At 41.1% G+C, this 22,655-nt stretch overlaps 1 protein-coding gene across 1 annotated transcript in view; it reads left to right on the top strand.

Annotated features, from left to right (window-relative positions):
* The first annotated feature begins 10,987 nt into the window (after nucleotides 1-10,987).
* Nucleotides 10,988-22,655, top strand: part of ctnnd2b (catenin (cadherin-associated protein), delta 2b) — a 122,478-nt gene continuing 110,810 nt past the window's right edge. Inside the window, exon 1 of the mRNA XM_071377193.1 lies at nucleotides 10,988-11,275. The gene's annotated coding sequence lies outside the window, so the exon portion shown is untranslated. The remainder of the gene's footprint in view (nucleotides 11,276-22,655) is intronic.

The raw sequence follows: 22,655 nt of genomic DNA, 5'->3' as shown, positions 1-22,655 counted from the left end.
ATTTGCCTCCCTTTTGTGAAAACATTTCCATATTAATTAGGAAGGAATAATATAGTAACAATTGATCTACATAAACTACATAAAAAATAACCGTCCTCTCGGTGTCAACAGCATTTATTTTTAGCAAACTTAACATGTGTAAATATTTATATGAACATTACAAGATTCAACAACTGATACATAAACTGAACAAGTTCCACAGACATGTGACTAACAGAAATTGAATAATGTGTCCCTGAATAAAGGGGGGGTCAAAATCAAAAGTAACAGTATCTGGTGTGGCCACCAGCTGCATGAAGTACTGCAGTGCAATCTCCTCCTCATGGACTGCACCAGATTTGCCAGTTATTGCTGTGAGATACCCCCCTCTTCCACCAAGGCACCTGCAAGTTCCCGGGCATTTCTGGGGGGAATGGCCTTAGCCCTCACCCTCCGATCCAACAGGTCCCAGACGTGCTCAATGGGATTGAGATCCAGGCTCTTTGCTGGCCATGGCAGAACTCTGACATACCTGTCTTGCAGGAAATCACGCACAGAACGAGCAGTATGGCTGGTGGCATTGTCATGCTGGAGGGTCATGTCAGGATGAGCCTGCGGGAAGGGTACCACATGAGGGAGGAGGATGTCTTCCCTGTAACGCACAGCGTTGAGATTGCCTGCAATGACAACAAACTCAGTCCGATGATGCTATTACACACCGCTCCAGGCCATAAAGGACCCTCCACCTCCAACCTGGCCACATCTGCAGTCCTCATGCCTCCTTACAGCATGCCTACGGCAGGTTCACGCAGATGAGCAGGGACCCTGGGCATCTTTCTTTTGGTGTTTTTCAGAGTCAGTAGAAAGGCCTCTTTAGTGTCCTAAGTTTTCATAACTGTGACCTTAATTGCCTACCGTCTGTAAGCTGTTAGTGTCTTAACGACCGTTCCACAGGTACATGTTCATTAATTGTTTATGGTTCATTGAACAAGCATGGGAAACAGTGTTTAAACCCTTTACAATGAAGATCTGTGAAGTTATTTAGATTTTTACGAATTATCTTTGAAAGACAGGGTCCTGAAAAAGGGACATTTCTTTTTTTGCTGAGTTTAGTATGACTGCATCAGTGAAATTGCCCCTCAGCAACATTTTAAAGCATGTTACATAGAAAGTATAGGCATACACAATGCGTAACAGGGTTGGGGTCAATTCCAGACAATTTAGGAAGTACACTAAAATTCCAAATCTCTACAATACTTTTTAATTAGGAAAATTTGGGCTTGGAATTGGAATTTGAGGAGCCTCCCGGGTGGCGCAGTGGTCTAAGACACTGCATTGCAGTGTTAGCTGTGCCACTTGAAATTCTGGGTTCGAGTCCAGGCTCTGTCGTAGCCGGCCACGACCAGGAGACCCATGGGGCGGCGCGCAATTGGCCCAGCGTCGTCCGGGTTATGGGATGGGTTTGGCCGGCAGGGATGTCCTTGTCCCATCACGCACTAGCGACTCCTGTGGCGGGCCGGGCATAGTGCGCGCTGACACGGTTGCCAAGTGTACGGTGTTTCCTCCAACACATTGGTGCTGCTGGCTTCCGGGTTAGGTGGGCATTGTGTCAAGAAGCAGTGCAGCTTCTTGACACAAGGACGCACGGATCTCGACCTTCGCCTCTCCCGAGTCTGTAAGGGAGTTGCAGCGATGAGACAAGACTGTAACTACCAATTGGATACCATGAAAAAGGGGGTGATTAAAAACAACAACAAAAAAGCTATTGGAATTTGGTTTACTGTCTGAATAGATTGAAATGGAATTGACCCCAACCCTGGTGCATAATGCCATCATATCATTTGGTAAGCATTTATTACACATACACACCCACTTTAGTGGTGCTTGGCTTCAACAACAGCACTACAAAATGTTACACTAACTTGGAATTAAAAAAGTTTATCTTAAAGTACTGGTTGCTACATCTGTGGTCGACATCAATAGTGATACAGTCTCAGGTGAAAACTCCAAACAAAGCATACAAAAAGTATAAAATAGTGTACGTGCATTAAAAAAAAACACTGCACAAATTAAGATGTTGACAGACCTAGTGTAATCTATTCTGTAAATAATGCCGATATCCAAGGTAGTGAGTGGTGTTGTTTAATAAAAACCTGTGATCAATGATGTATACTGTATAACATATACTATAAAAAAAATGGGGCGGTGTCTAGATGATGTTTCTGAAGGAAGAATGAGATCAAAATGCTCAAATCTTTTCAGTCACTACAGCAACCACAAACTGTAGTCCACCTGTAGTTTCTACTACCTGGAAACCCACTGTCAACCAGCACCATTATAACCCGATCTTTACATGCTCTTTGCAGTTCCTTGCATCCTCTAGTAAGTTAAAAACGACTTAAATCACTATTTGCCAACCTCAGTCTGGCTTTAGCCCTAATCCATTGTTAAATACGGGGATGTTTGGCCCAATTAAAAACAGGTGTCTCTCCCAGCCAAGGGCTGAGGGAAGCATTCCGTCGAATTCTACACAGTTTAATTATTTCCCGTTGACTACAGTTTTTCTTTCATAACGAACTACACCGTTTGTGTGACTTTGGTGGTAAGTGCATGCCCGACTCAGTGTTTAGGCCTGAAAGTTTCCCCGATTCTTCTGCCCTGACTTTGGCAGAGCGTTTGTGGACGATTCCTGACTTTCTTCCATGTCAGCTCCTGCTCCAATATAAAGAATATGGAAAATGTAAAGAATATGTTATCTTCATGCTGCAACACAGTGACAGCTACAGTAAATACAATAATGATAGCTCTTAATAATGATAGTCTCAAATGGCATCCTATTCCCTATATAGTGCACTATGTTTGACCAAGGGCCATACTGCATCTGGGTCAGAAGTAGTGTACTATAGGGAATCAGGTAGGCCCTGGTCAAAACAAAAACACTATAATAACGCAGCCCATGAAACAGGATCATTTGAATGAAGATCTCACCGGTTGGATTGATGTTGAGTTGAGATAGGCTCAGGGGGAGATCCCTAGCGTCTGGGTCAGTGGGGCTTTGGAGGATATCATGCAGGGCATTCCTTCGTCCAGTTCTACCGGAGGCTATGAAGTCTGCATACGTCACTTCAACTTCGGTCATCGCTGACACATGTTCACATTGACACTTGTTTCAGGAGTGGCTTTCACAACACTGAAGAAATAGTAGTCAAAATATGTACTGTACATTGACCTGAATATCATTACAATCAACAATATATATTTCATTATAATAGCTTTAAAGATGTATATGTTGCTAGGCCTTCACCAATTATAGCTGGATCATTGGGATGGAGTTCAGAAAGTTTGCATGAGTTTTATTGATTGGACTGAAAACCTTTGCTGTGGAAATAAAGGTCCCACTCATTTTGTGATGATCTGTGGGTGTATTTTACAATTAAATCCAATTAAATTGAAATTAGATCACTATAATACTTTTCAGTCAACCATATAGGGTGCACTCAATGCACACATTCTTCGGCCTGTATAGCAGATCATACATATCTTTTGTCCATCATTGTTCCTCAAAGGATTGCTCCGACCTGAGGCCGGTTTCCCAAAAGCATCTCAAAGCCAAGTTCACCATTAGAATGGCTAAATTCATTGTTAGACCCATAGGATCCTAAGGTTCTAAGATGTATTTCGCCTTTTTTTGAGCGATTTTGGCATGTAAATCTTGGTTGGGCAAACTCCCCCCAATTTGTTTTGATACTTGCCAGCAGAGCAGCTACATAACATAACACAACACAACACTAAACAATACATTAATTGCACTATAACGGTGACAAACGTTGCCCACAAACTGTTAGGGCCTACATAAAGCCATCCTAACAGCAGAGCCTTTATCCTAACCACTACGCTCTGTATTTTCTGCTGGCTGCCTCACCACCAAAGAAAGAACTGAGCTGAAACACCTGCATTTTGGTGATTCCTTAAGAAAGCAAAAAAGAGACCATGTTTGCATGCGGCTTTATTAACTCCATTTTTTTTTACATTGTTGCAAACTGATATGTGACACATTACGATGCCAAAATAAATAAATACAAATTAGGGGCTCTGCCCCACCTGCCCTGAATGACGGGTCGCCACTGAAATATGCTTTTGGGAAACCGGGGCCTGATCAGCATATCTAATGTACATAATTTCCTTGAAAAACAGTGCAATACATGCGGTGACATGCTCGTTGTTAGTCCGATGTCAGGATCTTACCTTGAGTAATCTGTCATCCTACGACTGTAAAATCCGTGCCACATTTTTGAGCGAGTGACATAAAAGGAATCTAGTCTATTGGGTCTACAATGGAATCAAATTGACCGTACGCGACGCGGATCATCTACAAAATCCCACAGGATTATTTACACTATAGGTAAATATCTGGATTTAGATAGCCTACACACATCGGTTTATAGCCCATTGCCTTTACATGCGATGTACGGTTATGGTGCGCGCATTAATACTATACATGTAAAGCCCCAGCATCGTTGCCTTACATTCCTTGATTGACAGGTTTTCTGCTGCTCTGACCAATAAACAGCAACCTAACGCACATCCACACGATCATTGGATAGGGCGAACAAAAGGGATGATATTTTGGAGCATCACAGCCGAATCATATTGTTGAATGTTCTGCCTCCTATATTCAATTCAATTCAAGGGGCTTTATTGGCATGGGAAACATATGTTAACAATGCCAAAGCAAGTGAAGTAGATAATATACAAAAGTTAAATAATCAAAAATTAACAGTAAACATTACACTCACAGAAGTTCCAAAATAATAAAGACATTACAAATGTCATATTTTGTATATATACAGTGTTGTAACGATGTGCAAATGGTTAAAGTACAAAATGGAAAATCAATCAACATAAATATGGGTTGTATTTACAATGGTGTTTGTTCTTCACTGGTTGCCCTTTTCTTGTGGCAACAGGTCACAAATATTGCTGCTGTGATGGCACACTGTGGTAGATACACACCCAGTAGATATGGGAGTTTATCAGAATCGGGTTTCTTTTCGAATTCTTTGTGGATCTGTGTAATCTGAGGGAAATATGGGTCTCTAATATGGTCATACAGTTGAAGTCGGGAAGTTTACATACACTTAGTTTACATACACTTAGGTTGGAGTCATTAAAAGTCGTTTTTCAACCACTCCACAAATTTCTTGTTAACAAACTATAGTTTTGGCAAGTCGGTTAGGACATCTACTTTGTGCATGACAAGTAATTTTTCCAACAATTGTTTACAGACAGATTATTTCATTTATAATTCACTGCATCACAATTCCAGTGGGTCAGAAGTTAACATACACTAAATTGACTGTGCCTTTAAACAGCTTGGAAAATACCAGAAAATGATGTCATGGCTTTAGAAGCTTCTGATAGGCTAATTGACATCATTTGAGTCAATTGGAGGTGTACCTGTGGATGTATTTCAAGCCCTACCTTCAAACTCAGTGCCTCTTTGCTTGACATCATGGAAAAATCAAAAGAAATCAGCCAAGACCTCAGAAAAGTAATTGTAGACCTCGACAAGTCTGGTTCATCCTTGGGAGCAATTTCCAAACGCCTGAAGGTACCACGTTCATCTGAACAAACAATAGTACACAAATATAAACACCATGGGACCACGCAGCCGTCACACCGCTCAGTTCAGTTTCCTAAAGATGAACGTACTTTGGTGCGAAAAGTGCAAATCAATCCCAGAACAACAGCAAAGGACCTTGTGAAGATGCTGGAGGAAACCGGTACAAAAGTATCTATATCCACAGTAAAACGAGTCCTATATCGACATAACCTGAAAGGCCGCTCAGTAAGGAAGAAGCCACTCCTCCAAAACCACCATAAAAAAGCATGTCATCTGGTCTGATGAAACAAAAATAGAACTGTTTGGCTATAATGACAATGGGGAGACTTGCAAGCCGAAGAACACCATCCCAACCGTGAAGCACGGGGGTGGCAGCATCATGTTGTGGGGGTGCTTTTCTGCAGGGGGGACTGGTGCACTTCACAAAATAGATGGCATCATGAGGAAAGAATTATGTGGATATATTGAAGCAACATCTCAAGACATCAGTCAGGAAGTTAAAGCTTGGTCGCAAATAGGTCTTCCAAATGGACAATGACCCCAAGCATACTTCCAAAGTTGTATCAAAATGGCTTAAGGACAACAAAGTCAAGGTATTGGATTGGCCATCACAAAGCCCTGACCTCAATCCCACTGAAAAAGCATGTGCGAGCAAGGAGGCCTACAAACCTGACTCAGTTACACCAGCTCTGTCAGGAGGAATGGGCCAAAATTCACCCAACTTATTGTGGGAAGCTTGTGGAAGGTTACCTGAAACGTTTGACCTAAGTTAAACAATTTAAAGGCAATACTACCAAATACGAATTGAGTGAAGGGAAACTTCTGACCCACTGGGAATGTGATGAAAGAAATAAAAGCTGAAATAAATCATTCTCTCTATTATTCTGACATTTCACATTCTTTAAATAAAGTGGGGATCCTAACTGACCTAAGACAGGGAATTTTTACTAGGATTAAATGTCAGGAATTGTGAAAAACTGAGTTTAAATGCATTTGGCTAAGGTATATGTAAACTCCCGACTTCAACTGTACATTTGGCAGGAGGTTAGGAAGTGCAGCTCGGTTTCCACCTCATTTTGTGGGCAGTGTGCACATAGCCTGTCTTCTCTTGAGAGCCAGGTCTGCCTACGGCAGCCTTTCTCAATAGCAAGGCTATGCTCACTGAGTCTGTACATAGTCAAAGCTTTCCTTAAGTTTGGGTCAGTCACAGTGGTCAGGTATTCTACCAGTGTACTCTATGGCCAAATAGCATTCTAGTTTGCTCAGTTTTTTTGTTAATTACTTGACAGATTGGAAAGAAATACCTTTTTATTTTCTCATGGTTTGGTCTAATTGTGTTGCTGTCCTGGGGCTCTGTTTGTGAACAGAGCCCCAGGACCAGCTTGCTTAGGGGACTCTACTCCAGGTTCATCTCTCTGTAGGTGATGGTTTTGTTATGGAAGGTTTGGGAATCGCTTCCTTTTAGGTGGTGGTAGAATTTAACGACTCTTTTCTGGATTTTGATAATTAGCGGGTATCGGCCTAAATCTGCTCTGCATGTATTATTTGGTGTTTTACACTGAGGATATTTTTGCAGAATTCTGCATGCAGAGTCTTAATTTGGTGTGTTACGCATGCCTCTATGAAGAGGGAACGCAACACCCTGCTACAACTCAACTCCCCGTGAAGTGAAAGAGGTATGGGACTGCAGGTGTGAGAAAGGACGACAAAAGGCAGAATTGACCGTTTACTAGGATTTTATTCCTTTACACGGTAATATGGGGAAAAGGGGCTGGACGGAACCAAAGCAAAGAAAGTAAATGTCAAAGCCCCCCTATCTCACCTGCCTACCCAGTACTTACCTAACTTAGTACCGCCTGGTGCGCTAACCAAAATACAGGGGGTGGTCCGCCCAGGTCTTACCTAGTGTGCCTAGACAGTGAATATACTACGGGTATATGTATGCCCGCGGGCCTCTTGCCTAAGCACTCCCTAGGTGCCTTTTCCTTCCCCCCTGGGAACAAATGACACAGAATCAAACAATTACTCAAACAAACTAAGAAACCAAGGACATCAAATAAGCTCTATCTGATAATGCAACAAACTAACACAGTACATACCAAATCACTTTCTGATAAACAACCAACACTATATCACCCTCAGCCATGATCTCTCTAAATCACAATCAATCTTTCTGCAATCTCCTCAGCCTGCAATCTCCTCAGCCTGCAATCTCCTCAGCCTGCAATCTCCTCAGCCTGCAATCTCCTCAGCCTGCAATCTCCTCAGCCTGCCTACGATCTCTCTCTTCTGAACAACAGAACACTGGCTTTTATAGCTTCAGAAGGCATGGGTAATTAGAGACAGCTGGTCTTGACGAGGGGGCGGGGTCAGCCAATCAGCTGCTTGGGGAGAATTTCAGGAAGCCATCTCCTGAAACACACACACTCAAATACAAACTACAACACAGAAACTAGGGAACGTAACATGGTGTTAGTCCCATTGTGTGAATTCTTGGTTGGTGAGCGGACCCCAGACCTCACAACCATAAAGGGAATGGGTTCTATAACTGATTCAAGTATTTTTAGCCAGATCCTAATTGGTATGTTGAATTTGATGTTCCTTTTGAGGGCATAGAATGCCCTTCTTGCCTTGTCTCTCATATCGTTATCAGGATCCGCTGCTCCTATATCAGACTTATATATTTTGTGCTACACTTATCCAGATTGCTTTTAGCTTTTCAGGTATTTTAGCTTTTAGCCACTCCCATCTCTGTGATTGCACTTCATATGATCCCCACTCCCCAGTAGCTCTCTAATACATTGCTAATGGTAAATTACAAATAGTGTATATTGGTGTGAAATCAAAATAATGTGGTTTAGAGTAAAACATATATATATATATATATATATATATATATATATATGAGAGTGGTGAGAATCAGTCATCCCTGCAGTAATCAATGAGCCCACTAGATGGTGGCATATTGTCCATGCAGCTTTTCAGTACAGCACATTATGACCAAAGTAGGGTTTTATTATAGCTTTTCATCACATTACTGCCAAGCTGGGCACTGGGGAAACCCAGAGATGGGAAACTTAAGTTTAGCACTCTATACAATAGCAGCGCTCCACTGTAAAATACCAATAACCACCTCCGGTGTCCATCTTTTATTTACAGCACCCCTTTTTGAGGCTATACATTAACATTTGTCAGAATGTTTGAAAACATGCTTTTGTTTTTATTTCCCTGAATATGACTCAAGCTGCCTGTGTAAAAGGATGAGCTACAATGCAATAGAGCAGTGGTGCCTCTCTCTCTCTCTCGTTCATAGATTTAGTAAGATTGTGTTTGGGTTGGGGGGGGGGGGGGGGGTGTGCATTGGGGGCTAAATCCCTGGCATTTCATCCTATAATCTTCCCTTCAAGGTCACGTGCGAATGAGTTTTCTATATCCACCAGAAAGTGGACATTGATCCAAAACGGAAGCACTTGGGCTCAGACTTTGCTATCGTCTCTGTGGGAAGGCCTCCGAGCCAGGGAGACTGGCTCAGCTGGGGATTACAGCCTGGTTTCATCTACCAGGTCTGTGTCCACAATGGCACCCTATTACCTATGTAGTGTATGACTTTTTTACCAGAAGCCTATGGTTCCTGGTCAAAGTAGTGCACTGGGGAATAGCGTGCCATGTGGAACGCACCCCAGGCTAGCGCAGGGGGGAGCAAGGCTCACATGACATCTCCACCCCATGCATGGTCTACTGGGCTGTTCTGTTGCTAAGGTTCACCAAGGAACGCAATTTTGGCACAATGCTCATTTGTGTGCAATTGGATTGTTTGACGTGTTGTGTACTCTGGGATATGGATGGTGGAATATTTAACCTTTAGATTCAGCTGTGCGTGTGTGTGTGTGTGTGTGTGTGTGTATATGTGTGCATGCATGTGTGCGTGCGTGAAATCGTTTTTCCTCTTACTGTGTATTGTTCTCCTGAGTCCACTGACTGTGTCTCTCTATTGTTTCTCTGTCAAGGTTTATCAGAGGCTACTCCTCTGACACTGTCTGAACCCTCCCCATGCATCCTAAGTGACTGATGATGCTACTGCAACCTCAAGTGAGATACAAATCAAAGGTAGAGCCTATCTTTGCTGCCAAATCTCCTTTCAACTCAGCAGCATTTTTCCATACCAGAACAACATACAGTACAACGTTATTTGGGTATTTCTTTAATCACAACTGGCAATTATGTCAGGCTATAAGAGCGGTGCATGGTGTGTGATACCAGAGAGAAGAGAGTGAGCTCAGGTGTGCTTATTCACCCCTAGGGACAGGATGACACACTACTGATAAAAACAATGAGCAGCAGCCAGGGAATGACTGCCTTCTTCCTCCATGTTGAATTATTATGTTATGTTATATCTTGATAGGTACCTTCAACAATACTGATGAACATCGTTTGCTGTAAAATATGGTTTGGTATTTATGTTGCACGTTTAGAGGTGACAGAAAATGCTAAAATATGATATTGTTTTCACCTAGCGTCCCCTGCATGCTATGTGTACCTTTGTTTGAATTTAATGTGACCTTTTGTTTGACCTTTATTTTATGACCTTTAATATGAATGATTTTTCTAAGGAAAACAGGTGCAACATGTGCGCTCCAGGCTACTGTAAGTGAATTGTGTCTTGGGGCCAGTCAGTGGTTTCACCTTGACAGTGTGTGCTGAAGGAATAGCAAACCTCTACATAATGCACATTTATTTATTTCAAAAGGGGTTACATTGTGAGTGGGTGGTACGAATTTTGATCATCCTCCAAAACCTCCATCCACAGACCCAAATACAAATGGTTTAACATTACTGATCTTGCCGTCTGCCTCTGTGGTGTGCCCTTTTGCCTCAGAGGAAGTGATGTGGCGACTGGCCCACGTTTGTACAGTAGTCATGTTGCTGCTCTATGCCAAAGGGCCCCAGGACAGATGATGTCACCTAAACTAGGTTGAGACAATGGAGGGATGACTACAAGAGTGGAGAAGACAATAGATGCTTAGACATTTGTTTTACTTATAGAACATAAAAAAGTAAGAAATATATTTGTCAATCCCATTGTATTTATGGACACCTAGCCCCATATAGGTTCAATAGATGTCCCATATGGGGCTAAATTGACCCCCAATTTATAATTTCAATTAAAAGTAGCAATATATACAGAAATATGTATTTCTAAAAGTAAAAACTAGTAGGCCTAAGAAGAAGACTAAACTCATGTCAGATTATACCTATTCACTTGATGGCTGTGTAGCGTAGGCTACAGATGGCTTGAAATGTGGGGAGAGAAGAGATGCTCATCCTTGCATCACCAGGAGATGTCGTTGCCTGTACCCGTACCTAAACAGCACAACGTTGTCTGACAGCAAGGGGAATGTTAAAGACAGGGGAGCATTGGAGAGAGCAAGCGCCGCTGCCTTCTCTGCTGCACAGTGCACACCGCAGTGAACGGGTCTCCCTACACTGCCCGTACCTATAGCGGTCTCTCTTGGCCATTCAGTGGATGCTGTCTTTTCGGGCAACACCAACGTCGAGCGTAAAGTGTGTTTTCGGACAATTCGTAAGGAATGCTTTACATGTTTTACATGGTTTGAATTTTGGTTACCAATCGAGGGGAGTCGAGAACAACGCGGTTCCCCGGCATATTTTACAGTAAGCGCAATGTCATTCCAGTTGCTCTTCCAGCTGTCATACACTCCAAACAATTACAAAATAGGATGCATTTGTCAGTCGTCTCGGGAAGGGAGGAACAATCGCCAGCTCTGGCTTGCCTTTGCATACATTTTTCACTCCTTTGTTACTCTGCCAGATGTTTTTCCAGGGTCCGAAAGTGTAATATTTCAGATTTATTGTGGGCTATAGCATGCATTGATTTTGGACTGAAAATGGAATCCATTAGAGGATGATTCGCTAGCTAAAGCGGGGATGCTCTGAGAAAACACCCTATTACTTTCCGATTGACCTAAATTTGAACGATATATTTATAAGATTATACTGGTCGACATCATATCGCATTAGACGACCGTCATTCTTTTGTCTGTAATGCAATGCTGTAGAAAAGGTGGAAAGGTGAGATTAAATGTCTCATTTTCATAGCTGATGATGACTGCCAATGAATAAGATTCATTCATTCTTAAGTTTCTAGGCTATGCATTATTAGGTATTCTATGATTAGCAGGTCTTTCATCACCAAATGTAGCCTAGGTGTACAATTTCTGTCTATTTGAATAGGGTGCATTGCCTCAGTTAGATCAACTCCATATAAAATTGCCCTCCTTTTTTTATTTGCATGTGATGCTCGTCGTTTGATCGTGTTTTGACTGCAATGCCTGGCATGAATATTTAAAGAATAGACAAATATAGACTTGTTTCCAAAACTCTTTTTTTCTATCAGGAATAATAACATTGATGATGTTAAGTTGAAGGTATACGCCATGTTGAAACCATATACATCATTGAATGAATGAATGAATGGTTGTCCAGGCCTATAGGTAAGGCTAGGCATTTATAGTTCAATATTCTACATCAGGCCTGTTTGTGTGTAAAGGGATGAGAAACTCACATGGTCAAAAATCTATAGATTTTATGGACAAATCACCCTCATAAGCCCTGATAAATTGTTTATATTTACATACAATAGAACACATCCTGTGGTCAGATGTATATGATGTTTGTCTCCCCAGGGCCACACAATGACTATTGGCCCTCACTGGGTCATCAACAACAATGATACAGTGTAGTAGGTCCTATCTGGATCACAGAAGCCTTGGCCTATTCTATGACTTTTCAATGGATTCTGCACATAGGCCTACTAGAGAGGGAGCTGTAATTATGGACAGGATGATTTGATACATTTTGTAAATATAATTAAAATGGTTAAGTGATTGAGAAAAAAAGGTCAAAAGTCAAAAGATCTGCCTTCCAATTACCCCACCTCCGGTTGTGTTATGATTTTGACAGTGGTTGGAGATATAAGCCACAAGGGTAGGGGTTGTGATGGTCGTATGGTAAGTTTCCCATTCATCTGTGGGCAAACGTGTCCTCGATACAAGGAAAACATTCCACTTATAGTTGACTGGGAGATAGGGTTCTGAAAGCAGTGTCACCCAATTTGTTATCAATTTGAATCATCCATTGTTTGACCTGATAAGCTTGTATGATAAGCGTTGTTTTTCTTCAAGGGAAATGTGTTGAATGGGTTGTCGTCTGAGTGCAGGTTGCTGTATTCCAATCTTCAAAGCGGCAGATTGATATCATAGCCTGTCTGTCTCAGCCCCTGCCCCCTGCCCCCAGCCCCCGCCCCCGCCCCAGCCTCAGTTCCTTGTGTTGATGGAAGATAATGGACATAGGCCTAGGTCATCAATTCCATGAAAGGCTGTAGTAGCAAAAAAAAAAAAAACATTTCAAACTAGCAGAATGCTGTTATTATCATTTAATATTTAAGTGCTGCACGAAATGGACCACATTAGCATTGGTAATAAAAAAGATAGTTTGTGTTATTAGTAACCAGTGGTTTTCAGTCATTTAGCCTATATGTTCATAGGTGGCAGGTAGCCTAGTGGTCAGAGTGTTGGGCCAGTAACCAAAAGGTTGCTAGATCGAATCCCTGAGCTGACAGGGTAAAAATCTATTGTTCTGCCCCTGAACAAGGCAGTTAACCCACTGTTCCTAGGCCGTCATTGTAAGAATTTGTTCTTAACTGACTTGCCTAGTAAAATAACAACCATTTTTTTTTTGAATAAAATGTCTTACTGCTGGTTAGTGGTGTTGCTGGCTGGCCCTATCTGTGAAGGCTAATTGAAACTCCAAAGAAAATCTTGCACTGACTAGAGGAACCAATGCATCATAGGTGCTGGAGGAGTTTTGATTGAAGTAGATTTTTCTGAAATACCATTTGTCATGTACTACAATTTGTCAGTTATGAGAGACAGACAGTGACACATTTTGGATCAAATTAATAAGTATTTTGGTCTGCAGCGATCTCAATTTAAATTGCAGACTGGGATGTATCTCAAAGATTGTTAATAAGAGATTGTGACACACATACACTCCCCTACGTATTTATTTGGACAGTGAAGCTAAAACTTTTAATTTGTCTCTATACTCCAGCATTTTGGATTTAAGATAAAATGTTTCACTGAGGCGACAGTACAGAATGTCACCTTTTATTTGAGGTTATTTTCATACATATCTGTTTTACTATTTAGAAATGAAAGCACTATGTATCTAGTCCTCTTATTTGACTGTGTCATAAGTATTTGGACAAATTCACTTATGTGTATTAAAGTAGTCAAACGTGTAGTATTTGGTCCCATATTCCTAGCACACAATGATTACACCAAGCTTGTGACGTGTTGATTTTAGTGCCTCTAACTTTCTCACTCATCATTATTCACAATTCATTCATGATTATCCATAATCATGGTAGCATCCACATTAATGTAGATGTTTCTTATTTAAAATAAAAGTGATTCCAAAATGACACAATACATAATTTACCATTCATTCCTATTGGGCACAAAATAATCTGAAACACAACCAAAACAAACGTCAAATTCATCCAACAAGTTTGTAGAGTCATTGCGTGCTAGGAATATCGGACCAAATGCTAACCTTTTCACTACTTCAATACAAATATAAGTGAATTTGTCAAAATACTAACAACACCTTCAAATAGGTGGACTAGATACATAAAGTGCTTTCATTTCTAAACGGTAAAACAGATATGTATGAAAATACCCTCAAATAAAAAATTGCATTATGTGCTGTTGCCTCGTATGAAACATTTAATCTCAAATCCAAAATGCTGGAGTATAGAGACAAATTAAAAGTTTTATCTTCACTGTCCAAATAAATACGTAGGGGAGTGTAGATTTTTATGTTAGCCCACCGGGCATAGGCCTATGCCTCAAAGGCTGCGTCTACACAGGCAGCCCAATTCAGATTTTTTTCCCAACTAATTGGTCTTTTGACAAATCACATCAGAGCTTTTCATGGCAGATTTTTTTCAGGGCTGATTTGATTGGTCAGCAGACCAATTAGTGGGAAAAAGATCAGAATTTGTCTGACTGTGTAAATACAGCCAAAGCCACACTTTATCGCTTTCCAAATCAATCAATACCTTTTAATGGTTGCCAAGTTGTTGCCATGATGGCTTTTGGCTGTTTGTGTCAGTTGTAGTAGATTTAGCCTAATGAACCGTCTATTATGGATTGAAAGAGACTGTGATTACTATTGCCCTGTATATGAGGTCTTGGCCACCCTTTAGCTCACTGTTGTAATGTGCTTTACCATAATGCTGTCCTTAAGTCACTTGAGTTGTGAAGTGGAAAATTACAACCACGGTTCGACTCAGTTATTTATTACTGATCACCCTTTAGAACAATATTCCTTTTCACTCTGTCCCCGTCTTGTTTCCTCTCCTTATTTAATTATACATTTATCTCAGTTTGGATTGTTGGAGGAACAGAGTGTGTTAGGGGAAGGGAGGGGAGGTAGGGCTGGGGGGGTCTCTTATTGTCTCTCTGTTTCTCTTCTCTCTCTCTCCCTGTTTCTCTTCTTCCCCCCCCCTGTTTCTCTTCTCTCTCCCTCCCTGTTTCTCTTCTCTCCCCCCCCTCCCTGTTTCTCTTCTCTCTCCCTCCCTGTTTCTCTTCTCTCTCCCTCCCTGTTTCTCTTCTCTCTCCCTCCCTGTTTCTCTTCTCTCTCCCTCCCTGTTTCTCTTCTCTCTCCCTCCCCGTTTCTCTTCTCAGTTTCTGTGTGTCTCTCTCTGTGTCTCTCTGTCTCCCAGTACGAAGTGCAGTCAGGTCTGTGGATATCAAAGATGACTTCAGCCATTGTTTGGACTTAAAATCTCTCTTTTCATTAGCCTCCCTCTCCAAAGGCTGCTCTGACACGGACTAATCTTCCCTTTTTATTTTCACCACATATTTCTACACGAGGCTGAACATTATAGCATTAGAAACCCAGACTATAGTGCTTATAATTAGTGCAGTACAGTGGAAGGATTCTTTAAATACGCAATAGAGAAATTAAGTTGTACTTCTATTCTAACATGATATGTTTTTTAATCTCATTAATATTTGTGTTATTGTGGATAATAATCTTTTAAAAACAAGTGTTGTCAATCCTACAGGGATTTACACATTTCAGTTTAATCAGCTTTGATCTTTACTAAGATGCTGAAAAGAAAAATCAGAAAACATTCATCACACTAGGGACATATCAGGGTAAAGTGATGTTTGTGTTTTATATTGCTGTTGAGATACATAATGAAGGCTAGCTAGGGATAAGGTATGTAGAGTAAAGACAAAGTAACTGCAGACAACATATACAGTTGAAGTCGGAAGTTTACATACACTTAGGTTGAAGTCATTAAAACTCGTTTTTCAACCACTCCACACATTTCTTGTTAACAAACTATAGTTTTGGCAAGTCGGTTAGGACATCTACTTTGTGCTTGACACAAGTCATTTTTCCAACAATTGTTTACAGACAGATTATTTCACTTATCAATCACAATTTCAGTGGGTCAGAAGTTTACATACACTAAGTTGACTGTGCCTTTAAACAGCTTGGAAAATTCCAGAAAATTATGTCATGGCTTTAGAAGCTTCTGATAGGCTAATTGACATAATTTGAGTAAATTGGAGGTGTACCTGTGGATGTATTTCAAGGCCTACCTTCAAACTCAGTGCCTCTTTGCTTGACATCATGGGAAAATCAAAAGAAATCAGCCAAGACCTCAGAAAAATGTTTGTAGACCTCCACAAGCCTGGTTCATCCTTGGGAGTAATTTCCAAACGCCTGAAGGTACCACGTTCAATCTGTACAAAGAATAGTACGCAAGTATAAACACCATGGGACCACGCAGCCGTCATAGCGCTCAGGAAGGAGACGCGTTCTGTCTCCTAGAGATGAACGTACTTTGGTGGGAAAAGTGCAAATCAATCCCAGAACAACAGCAAAGGACCTTGTGAAGATGCTGGAGGAAACAGGTACAAAAGTATCTATATCCACAGTAAAATGAGTCCTATATCGACCTAACTTGAAAGGCTGCTCAGCAAGGAAGAAGCCACTGCTCCAAAACCACCATAAAAAAGCCAGACTTTGGTTTGCAACTGCACATGGGGACAAAGATCGTACTTTTAGAGAAATGTCCTCTTGTCTGATGAAACAAAAATAGAACTGTTTGGCCATAATGACCATCGTTATGTTTGGAGGAAAAAGGGGGAGCTTGCAAGCCAAAGAACACCATCCCAACCGTGAAGCACGGAGGTGGCAGCATTATGTTGTGGGGGTGCTTTGCTGCAGGAGGGACTGGTGCACTTCACAAACTAGATGGCATCATGAGGAAGGAGAATTATGTGGATATATTGAAGCAACATCTCAAGACATCAGTCAGGAAGTGAAAGCTTGGTCGCAAATGGGTCTTCCAAATGGACAATGACCCCAAGCATACTTCCAAAGTTGTGGCAAAATGGCTTAAGGACAACAAAGTCAAGGTATTGGAGTGGCCATCACAAAGCCCTGACCTCAATCCTATAGAAAATGTGTGGGCAGAACTGAAAAGGTGTGTGCGAGCAAGGAGGCCTACAAACCTGACTCAGTTACACCAGCTCTGTCAGGAACAATGGGCCAAAATTCACCCAACTTATTGTGAGAAGCTTGTGGAAGGCTACCCGAAATGTTTGACCCAAGTTAAACAATTTAAAGGCAATGCTACCAAATACTAATTGAGTGTATGTAAACTTCTGACACTGGGAATGTGATGAAAGAAATAAAAGCTGAAATAAATCATTCTTGCTACTATTATTCTGACATTTCACATTCTTAAAAATAAAGTGGTGATCCTAACTGACCTAAGACAGGGAATATTTACTAGGATTAAATGTCAGAAATTGTGAAAAACTGAGTTTAAATGTATTTGGCTAAGGTGTATGAAAACTTCCGATTTCAACTGTAGCTGGTATACTGAGAAATCATCTCTTATGCTACTTACCTCATGTACGTAGAGAAGTTGGTTTGCCAAACTATACTTGTGCCATAAGTAACCTTGCCTGAGACCTGAAGACTCGTATTAGCTCCCAGACCTAATGCCTTGGCTCAGCTGGATAAGGAGGTCTTGAGTTGTGCAGATATATCTCAGTATCCTATATCTGGCCGGTTTACATGTGCATGAGGATAAGCCAGTCATCTTCTTTTCACATATCATCATTTCACCAATTCAGCTACCCGTGGATGGGCAGGGACGGATATAGCTTAGCGCTCCAAATGTTCTGGATTTTCAGATTCAAGTCAGGAGAGACATGCTGTGCTCAGTGAACATTTTCACTTGTGATGATATTTCTAGATCTTATTTAGATCAACAGTAGCAGATGGTCATGAGACAAGGTTAGACCTATTATTATAATAAAGACTCATTAATGACAGCTCATTTTAGTGGGACGGTGTCTAATAGTGGGACGGTGTCTAATAGTGGGACAGTGTCTTTGGGTCTAGATGTCTTCCCAGCTCCACAAATACAGATGTCGCTGTCCTTTTACTTTATGACACCCAGCCCACAAATAGCAGATCAACATTGGTTGGCTGTGGTATTGCTTTGAGAGATGGGGGTGTGTTATGCTACATGTCAAAGGAACTATTCATAGGCATCATGTTACACAGATGTAACAGTGTCATGCCCGTAGCACAGAACCGATCAGCAGATTGACTTTGGTATTGAGCTGCATATCCATCAATAACAAACAGGGTGGATTTTGAATGTGTCCCTGCTTCAAGGTCAATTTATTCACTGTATAGTGCATGGATGGACTGTGCATGTGCGGATGTGGCAATGCTGTGGATGATGCCACAGGGACGTGAGAAGCTTTGTACTTCCTCTTCTCCTCCCCCACGCCGAGGTCCTCTCCTTTATTCCCTGCTGTCATGTCATCAGATGACCAGCAGGGGTCACCTCTGGTAATATTCGCTACAACCAATTATGCAGATGGCGCAACCGTGTCAATGATCACATTATCTAACATGCAGATAGATAGGCATGGTGGTGTAATGTCCTCTAATAATGTTGGGGAGGGTTGATATGGGTTACAATGCATATCCTCTTCAGTAAGACATCCAACCAATGTAATGGACGCTGATTGGGTATTCTTCTGTTATCGTGCCGTGGTGCAGATATTGTAAATGTCAGTGGCTGTGTGTGAGGTAGGTTTACTCACTAGGCTAGTAGGGACTCTGCTGCCACCACAGTCACATGTAAAGTCAACATTCACCAGTGAGGCTGATGCCTTGGGATGGAAAAACTACCAAGCCAGTAGCTATACTACTGGCTTCACAGCCCCAACCTCACATTGGACGATTAAGCCCTTGACTGCCTCAATCTCAACCTAGCCACAGGTTGGTTTGGTTCATAGTAGCAGTAGTAGTGGCAGTAGTAGTACAGTAGGTCATGAGGTTAAAAGCCTTGGAGCACTAGCTAACCCTCCAGCCTCATCATCACTGGAGAACACAGTATTTACAGGAACTCACATTAAATGCATGACATCAGGTGCAAACCACCCATGATGCACTAGAGCACACTATCATAATGGGACTGTCATAGCAGCTTGAATGCCTAATTGATTGAGATGGAGTGAAGTCATTTTTTGGGGTCATACAGAATACACAATAAATATTTGGGCACATTAATGCTACATTACATAACACCAAATTGTTATTAGATTGTATTATCTGTGTGTCTAACTTTTATTGTGTAATTGCTGCTGTGGTCAAAAAGAGACCTTGGTCTCAATGGGACTCCCTGCCTAAATAAAGATTAAATAATGATCAAGATAGTAAATTAAAGAAACAGGAAGTATTTTGATTGAAGTATGAAGAGATTGATTTAATTGTTTGGCAATGCCAGCTAGATTATCTATTACAGATGTTGGATCTTAATTTGATCACCCTGTTGATAGGGCTGGGAATTGCAATAGAATATTATTACAATACTTAGGTGTAGATATGATATGTATTGTGATTCTCACGATTCTTAATGTATTGAGATTCTATGTTCCAAACACATCGCTCACCATGTCTGTTGCAGAGGGACAAGAAATAGCCATGAGAAAATTTGTTTTGATCAGTCAGTGCTGAAAACATGTTGGCTCACCATTTAAAAAAAGAAGATGGAGAACAAGCTTGAGAAGGAGAAATACAAGAGTTTTTGGTGCAGGTACATCTAACTACCGCTAGCTAAAGCTACCTAGCAAAACATTTAAAGTATATATATATATATTTTACGAATCAATACTTGGGAGTAAAAATATCAATATAATATCGTAAAAAATTATGCAGAAGAATTGAAAATGTAAAACGTGTAGCTTATTGTGGTTTAAAAAGGCTTCTGAAGTTTGTCAATACCAATTTTAAATTTCAGACATGATTTTCCCTTGCGAAAAAATGATCAAACCCTACAAAAAATGTAATTAATTATAATCCACATTTCCTGTTGCTGCAGGATTATTTTCCTGCTGTAGCAAACTGGCTCAAATTAAGATCCTACATCTGTATGATTGTGTTGTTACATTTAAAATGTGGTGTTTGTTTAATGAAATTAGCCTGTCAATAAAACATAGCAGACACTGGCATTCTATTGAGGGAAAACAAAATGCACTCCAACCTAATCAGCACAGAGTTTGTAAGAGAAAATGTTAATAATGCACTGGGGCTTGTTTTATCACAGCAAGCCCCACATAATTACACTTTATCATTTGTGTCACGCTCAGCCATCCTTTGAGAACATTATTCCAGGAGCTCTTTAATTGCCTCAGCTTGTGCTCAGGGCCGGCTCCAGGCATAAGCAACGTAAGCGGTCGCCTAGGGCCCCGGCCGCTAGGGGGCACCTGACCCAAAAACATATTGTTTGTTGTTGTTTTTTAGGAACTTAGTCGGGGTCTCAACTTACTGTTGATAGTTAGAATAGTAGAATACACAATGTGCAAGTTCGAAAGTTTGTTGTGCATCAGCAGTCACTGACAGTCACTCAATTAGCCATGTCAGACAATCATTTTTAGATTGGTAAGTTAGTCTAGCCAGTTATCTAAATTTGTAGTAATCATGGCTGAATACTGACCAGGCACGTGTCCTGCTATTCCAGGGACCCTGACCTCCAGGGGATCTCCATTGATTTTGTTAGTCACTCTCACACAGATATTATTAACATTGCATAAGTAATGACAAAATGTGTAGAATTGCAGGAAATTAGCTTTAAAACAAACAAAGAAAATCTCCACCCCATGGCAAAAGGGGGAGAATTACAGGAAATCAGCTTTAAAACTGCAAAAATATCTCTCTGCCCCATGGAAAAATTTGTAGAATTGCATGAAATGTGTTATTAAATTGCTCAACTTTATTTCCACCCCACGGCAAAATGTGTAGAACTGCAGAAAACTTGCTTTAAAAAACTTCTCTGGGCCCCATTGCAGAATGTGTAGAATTGCAGGAAATGTACTTTAAAACTTCCAATCAAATCTCACTTAGGGCCCCCAAAAGGCTAGAGCCGGCCCTTCTTGTGCTGATGTCTTCTCTGGGTTGTTGACATTAAATGTTGACATTAAAATGTCAACAACCCAGAGAAGACATCAGCACATTTTGGGCATTGTGAGGCCTATCATGTTAGTAAGTTTGCCAAAATCTTTATAAACCTAACCTATCAACATGTAGACCCCGGAACTATTGTGGCAGCTTGTTATGATTGAACCTCCTCATGAAAACATTTGTATAGCGCATTTTCATCAGAGGTTAATATTTTCTGTAAGAAGCCAAACGACAGACTATGGTCATAAAATGACTTATACCTGGTCTGTCACAGGAACGTGATACTAATGTCAGTGAGTCTCATTAGTATCCTGGTCGTCAGTCGTGAATTTGTATTTTTCTGTCCCCTATAGTGCTAATTGAGATACAGTATGCTTCAAGTTCTCATTTCACACCGCAACAACCCTACATCAATTCTATATTCATGTTCCCGCCCAATTAATTAGTGTCAGAGGGCATCACTACACAGCAGGCCATACTCTCCATCTGAAGTGGACGCTTACAGACAATATATTGCAACAAACCATCCCCCTTTTTGTTTATTCGAACACTGAGATCCCAACGGTCGAACAAAATGTGCTGAGGTGAGTCTTTGGTTAGCGGAAAAACACGTGTGTTAACTCCGGAGGGAACAGTCTGTCTTAATGGGATGTAATTGGACTGCAATTCTCACTGTTGACAGATGTCCCAAACCAGAGATTGGGATAAAAAAAGTTGAAGGGGTTGTTGAGTGTGCCATGCCTAGCTATTTTTTTATGCCGGAATAGCTGCAGTTTTTTCCCCCTCCCTCATCTGAACAGACTTGAGGCGTGTAGGAAAAGTCTCCCGACCAACTTCCTGAGAAGTATAGCGGCTCCCCCAATGTCATTACTGCTAGCCAGGGCCAGTTTAACTCCATCGACCCAAATACTTTAGAAATGCTGCTTTCCTGCTTCCTGCCTGCATTTCGCAAGGTGATCACAGATCTCATATTGTTTGTTGTGTGAGTGAATTAATATGGTGGGAAACCGTGTCTTGCTCTCAACTACCACCCAATTCTGTCAAGTCAGTGATGGAGGGTAGAAAGGATTTGTAGGCTGACAGCTAGGCCCTACAGACTGGTGTACTACAGTAGAGATGTCAAATGTACTGTCTCTTCAGCTTATCACTGGGGTGAAGCCCCATGGTCACTACTTACCGTAGGTTTAGAATTGATGTTACCATGGACATCTCTGCATGTCCAACGGTGGTTTCATAAATGTATTAGAATATAAAAGCTGTGAAGGTTAGAACATAAAAATTCTGAGGTAGAAAAATGTTTTTTTGAAAAGGCCTTTTTACCTGCTGTCTACCTGTAGCCACTGGTGTGTCTAAATCTGCAGATGGCTTCGAAGCCATCATACTGGCATGATACTGCCCAGAGAGCTTTAATCAATAGCCTCAAATGGCTTCCCTCTCAGATATTTTTGCCAACCTGATA

Source organism: Salvelinus alpinus, chromosome 30 (genome assembly GCF_045679555.1).
Source record: "Salvelinus alpinus chromosome 30, SLU_Salpinus.1, whole genome shotgun sequence".
NCBI lineage: Eukaryota > Metazoa > Chordata > Actinopteri > Salmoniformes > Salmonidae > Salvelinus > Salvelinus alpinus.
Note: the sequence above shows the minus strand (reverse complement) of the source record. Positions and strands in the feature narration are given on the sequence as shown.